The sequence below is a fragment of the Chinchilla lanigera genome, unplaced genomic scaffold, assembly GCF_000276665.1.
Source record: "Chinchilla lanigera isolate Chin_1 unplaced genomic scaffold, ChiLan1.0 scaffold00067, whole genome shotgun sequence".
Taxonomy (NCBI): domain Eukaryota; kingdom Metazoa; phylum Chordata; class Mammalia; order Rodentia; family Chinchillidae; genus Chinchilla; species Chinchilla lanigera.
The window spans coordinates 13,118,927-13,124,926 of record NW_004955468.1 but is presented as its reverse complement, the minus strand read 5'-3'; the positions used below and the strand labels follow the sequence as shown (position 1 = coordinate 13,124,926).

The following is a 6,000-nucleotide window of genomic DNA, read 5'->3' as shown; positions in this document are numbered from 1 at the left end:
GGGCCCGCACCCTCGCTCCTCGCGCCCGCCCTCCACCGCTGCGCCAACGCCGCCCTCTGCCCGCCGTCCTTGGCACAGGCCCTTTCCCGGGACAGGTGGTTCACGCGCTCCTCTGACCTCACCCTTCACCCGGGACCCAGCTACCGACGGACGCTTCGGGATTTCGCACACCCACACCTCCTTCCCTTTCCTGGCCTGGGGTGGGGACGACACTGCTCCTACAGCACACCTCGGCCCGCCACCTTCCAGCGTCAGTGTCGTCCCCCTTTCTCTACCCGCTGGGTACTGGGCGAATGAAGAGCCGCTGAGGGGTGGCGGGAGGCTCACCGGCTCTCAGCCCCGCCTGCCGCGGGTTCCTGGGCCTGCTCGGGACTCGTTTGTTCTGCCTGCGGGCGCCGGCTTCCTCGGGTCACCCTGGTGGTGCATGCCTGTAATTCCAATGCTGGTGAGGCTGAGGTAGGAGGATCACCAGGAGTCCAGGAAAACCTGGGCTACAGAGTGAGTTCAATGCCAGCCTGAGCCACTTAAGGAGACCATGTCTAAAACAAACACACAAACACACAAACAAACAGACAAAATCCTCTCTCTCTTTCATTGATTATTGAAGCTGCGTGTGTATGATCCCGGTAATTACCTGTCCCTGAATTTTTGTGGTGCAGAGCTCCCACCGCACCACAGGACTGAGTGCAGAAACCTGTGTAGAACATTTGTTTTTTTTAGATTTTCTCCAACTGAAATTTTATGTTGAAATTGTAAGTGGTTTCCTATGTTTTCCATTACACAAATGATAAGGGTCCTCTCCTGCTGAAGAGTGGATGTACATGCGCACAGAGGGAGAAGAATTGAAACCGGCAGTGTGTTTTCCATTACACAAATGATAAGGGTCCTCTCCTGCTGAAGAGTGGATGTACATGCGCACAGAGGGAGAAGAATTGAAACCGGCAGTGTGTTTTCCATTACACAAATGATGCGTGTCCTTGGCTGAAGAATGGATTTACACATGCATAGATTTACTTCCAAACAGCACACAGATCTTGGGAGTGTAAATCGGTGAATATTTTGGACAGCATTTTTTACACTGGGTGTTTTAAACGGGCCCAGACCTAGTCAGCCATGATGGTGAATGCCTGCAATCTTATTCTGATAAACAGGAGAATCAAAAGTTGAAGCTTATGTTGTCCTGGGGATATAGCTCAGTGGCATACGCACCTGCCCTGCAAGCAAAAGGTTATTAGTTTGATTCCTGCTAAACTCCCCCCTCCCCCCAAAAAAAAACGAAGGGAAATTTACATTCATTACTAAAATTGTTTTTCTTGAGCCACGCCTGTAATCCCTGTACTCGGAAGGGTGAGGCAGTGGGATCACTGTGAGTTCGAGGACAGCCTTGCCTACCCAGTGAGCTCAAGGCCAGCCTGAACTGCATAGCAAGACCCTTTCTCTAAAAGACAAAAAATAAAATAAACAAAACTGTTTTTCTTGCCTGAAAATACCTGGCATGTTTCAGTGTTAAAATTAAATATCTTCTGCTTATAAATTTGTGATTCTCTATGTAGTGCTATGGTCATAAGGGATATATTTGAATGATTGTATGTTGTTAATGGTATAGGTTGATGCTTGGGCATTGAACCTCTTCCGTTTGTCGAATCTTCATATACTGTTCTACCTTCTCATGGGATTTTTCCTGGTTTTTCTTGGGAGAACTTTGGAGCTCACTGCCATGGGGCTTAACTTATTTGAACAAGTGCTCCAGTGTGGGTTTAAATTTCACAAAGAAGTGATAGAGCTGGCCTTCAAAGAACTGTATTGAAGTAAAGACGTCGGGTTAACCTCCCAAGGCGAGATCCCTAGTTTAACTTGGCAGCGCGAGCTGTTTTCCCAAGGCACCCACTCTCACTCCATTCCCCACTTCCTTAAGGCAGCAGTGAACTTGGCCAACTTTCGATGGCACCCATGAATTAGGAAAGAAGAAAGCAAGGACTTGAATGACGCGGTGTAGGGACCATTTAATGTTCCGAGTTTTGGAATTAATTACTCAACTCAAACCTAGAGTAGAAATATCAGAGAACAAAGAAAGTCCGGTAGTGCCTTAATGGTTGCCTAGTATTTTATAAATATCATAGTTGAATAGCAGCTTTCAACCAGGTTGGTCTCTGTGGCGCAATCGGTTAGCGCGTTCGGCTGTTAACCGAAAGGTTGGTGGTTCGAGCCCACCCAGGGACGTGGTGCGTATTTTGCAGTCTTTACCACAGAAGATTGCCTCTGATGCGTAGTTTTCACTTTTCTCTCTCCTCCGTGACTGGAAAGTTCTACTCTAATTCAAAAGCTGACGAACTAGTTGTCTCATAAAACATTTCTCATCTCATACCATCCCACACGCTTGGAGCTTGATAATGGACAGATCAGAAGTCCCTGTGTTTTTCCTCAAGAAGCCAATCCTTTTAAGGAGCTTCTTCCCCGAAGAATCCCACAGCCAGTGGGCCTTTGCAGATGGGCTCTGGTACGGCAGAAAACAGCCTTATGGCTCTTTTTTGCTCAGTTAATTCTCACAGCAGATGCTAAACAGCTGGAGAAACCTACTGACCTCTGGCCAGTTTGAAAGACTATAGCCCTGATCACCCCTTTATAGCCATTAGCGTCTTGTTCGTTGTAACTCAGGTTAGGGTTCGATCTCCCTTGCTCTACTGAAAAAAAGAAAAAGAGTTTGAAAAATGGGACAGAGGCCGGGTTCGGTGGCCTATGCCTGTAATCCCAGCACTCAGGAGTCTGAGGCAGGAACATCACATGGGCTGTAAAGTGAGTTAAAGGCCAGCCTGAACTACATAGGGAAACCCTGTCTCAAAACGACAAAAAAAAAAAAAAAAGACAGTAAAGACCTCAAAGCCATATCAGCTAGGTACTGAGGAATACTTTTCTTTCTCCTTGAGGGAGAAAAACTTTTTTTCATTAGTACATTTAAAGTTCTTCAGCTACCAAGAAACACCAGTTCTGGTGTTCAGTGTCACTGCAACAGGGAATGCATAGAGAACCTGAACTTTTCAACTCTGAAGGGTGGAAATTAACTGTTAGCCACTGGTATATCTGACTAGTATTTCAAATAGGAACTGAAGGGGTAAATTTATTAAAACCATTAAACCTGTGCATAGTGATGTTTTTCTGTCATTTTAAGAAACTATGGGTTGGAGGGAAGATATTGAAACACTTATACTTTTTGTATCTTTTTGGTCTTTTGAGACAGGGTCTCTCTGTAAATCAGGCTGGCCTGGAACTCACTGTATAGCCCAGGCTGGCCTCAAACTCTCAGCAATCCTCCTGCCTCAGCCTCCCAAGTGCTGGGATTAAAACACGCACCACCCTGCCTGGCAAAAAAGGAGTGATTTTAACAAGATCTGTCTAGACTTTTCTCAGACTTGACTTCTCAGTGAGGATATAAGTGTTACAAGTTTCAGCTGGGAATTGCATCCTTTGCTTTTAGGAAACACCATGAAGATAAGAGTTATCTTTTTACACCTACTGTTATTCAAGTGCATTTATCTTAAATAGTCAATATGCCAGAGTGCTCTATTTTAACTCCTTAATATATTCTAACTTACCCAGCTATTCACTTTTAGTTAGAAACTACTCTAATACATAGAGCTGCAGTAAAGTTTCTAGAAATCCCTTAAGAGCTGTACCCTTTCCCCCACCTTCTGTCTGAATATGATACTCTCCTTAGGTAATCTCACTACTCCTGTGTCTGCAGTTACACAGACAACTCTCAAATGTGTGTTTTCAGCATTTCCCTGAGTTCTAAACCCATCCATGTGTCCACCTGCCTGCTGCACACAACCTCTTAGCCCATGCTGTGACGATGAATGTTTCCAGAAGGTCCACTTACTAGACTTGGTCCTGGGGGCACCACCAGGGGGTCCTTAGGTTACTGGGGGTGTACGCCAAAAAAGGATGGTGGGACCTCCTCTCCAAGTCACTTTCTCCTTGCTGGCTTGTGATGGAAGTCTTGCTCCACTGTGCATTTTGGCCATGATGTGCTGCCCTTGCCAGAAGTCCAAAACAGTGGGGCTGATGATCTCAAACTTGAACTTCCAGAACTGTGAGCCAAGATAAACTTCTCTTTACTTTATCAGTAGTGGACAAATGCAACCCTTAAGATCACTCCCCCAAACAGAGCCCATCTTGTCCCTACTCATCCGAACAGGCATCTCTTCCCAGCGCATGAGTGATCCTGTAGAAGGCGTGTGCTTGAGGTCTTTTTCCCAGGAAATCCATTAGTGATCAAGTCCTTTCCACTTTAGTCCCCTGCCTGTTCTCTTAGCCCACAGCCAGTTTCCCTGAGAAGTGAAGCCCTGCCTGCCTGTGGTGTCCTGATATAGTATGAGGCAGGTGCTGTCGGGACTCCAGTCTGCATTTGTTCCTACACCAGGAACTCCAAGGAGCTGGCATTTTCTCTCAGGAAAAACCAACTTTTTGTCCTCTCAGATTTATTCTTAGCTCAAGAGTCAAAAGCAGAAAACCACAGAGGAAGCTCTCTGTTTGGTAAAGAAAACTTTCTTATAATTGGCTTGTCTTCCCGGAGGCTTTTAGAAAAAAATGCAAAACGCAGGCTTATCCCTGGTCTCTACATATGTACCCACTATACATCTGTTCGTGTATCTATTCATGTGTGCATTGGTTCATTCACTCACTCCTGATGACTGGGTACTCTGCAGGAGCTAGGAATAGAATTGTGAGCAAGAAAACCGATGTGGTTACTATGGTTATTCAGTTCTTGTACTCCTGGCAGTAAGGACAATGTGAACTGATTGTGCTCCTTGGGGACCTTCCTGCACAAATGGGCTCCATGGTCCAGAATTCCCTTGCTTTTCCTTCCATTTGTTTAGAAAGTGATGAAGATTACAAGGCCGTGCTGTGCTGTACTGTTCAGGCATCCTATATTGGTTAAAGGAAAGTGGCTCTTGGGATCACCTCAATCTATTCCACTTCCAGTACCACCTGTGTCCTTGGCCTCAGAATTGAATTCCCCTAGGTGCTGGCACAAGGGCCTGACAGTACCCCCAGGACACCCCTAGTATTTGGTCAAAGGAACTGGCAGCTAGTGGACTTCACCTGAGCTATATATTATAGCTGTTCACTAAAAATCTACCCAGAGACTACTGTCCTTTGAGACACAGAGCACTCTTTCTTTGGCCCTAGAAGCCAGGTGTGCTGGCACATGACTGTAATCCCAGTACTCTGGAGGCTGAGGCAGGAGGATTACTGTGAGTTCAAGGCCAGCTTGGGCTACAAAGTGAGTTCAAGGCCAGCCTGAACTACATAGAAAGTATAATGAAACCCTGTCTCAAAAAAAAAAAAAAAAATAAGAAAAAAAAAATTCTCTTTGGCCCTAGAACTTCATGTTCTCCATCTCTCTATAGGCTACTCATCTAACTTTTTTCTTTTAATTTTTATTAGTACATGTTTGCAGTACATAAGGATTACATTCAATGTGGGGAATTGGTACATGCATATAACACATCTTAATACTCATCTTATTTAGGAGTTGTTCTGATATAGATGAAGCCTTTTGGATAAGAGAAGCTTCTTAGATAAGAGTCATCTTGATAAGAGAACTTTCAGTTAAAAAAAAAGTTAACTGACTCCACACCCCCAATATACCGTGTTGGGACAGGCATAGGTTAAGTGTTTCATACACTCATAGCCAAAGGGAAATTGGGGGTGCACAGCAATCACTAGTCCATAGCAGTCCTGACATCCAGGCAGGTGTCCATCACCAGTCTCTTCATTAAGGCCTAGTCAGTACTACTGTCTGGGAATGAGTTTCTGTGGCTGTCAATGCCACCTCTTTATCTTTACTTTCTCATAAGAGATAGGCAGTGCTGTAGGTGATTGTTTTCTTCAACTTGATTCTTGCCTATGGAACTGTAGAGATCCAGCTGGGTGTGGTGGAACATGCCAGTAATCCCAGCACTCCGAGAGGCTGTTCACCTGCTAAGTCTAAACACTGGC

At 45.3% G+C, this 6,000-nt stretch overlaps 1 non-coding gene across 1 annotated transcript; it reads left to right on the top strand.

Annotated features, from left to right (window-relative positions):
* Positions 1-2,146: 2,146 nt before the first annotated feature.
* On the top strand, positions 2,147-2,220 carry Trnan-guu. Its single transcript has one exon. It is a non-coding gene; the product is annotated as a tRNA-Asn (tRNA).
* The last annotated feature ends 3,780 nt before the right edge of the window (positions 2,221-6,000 follow it).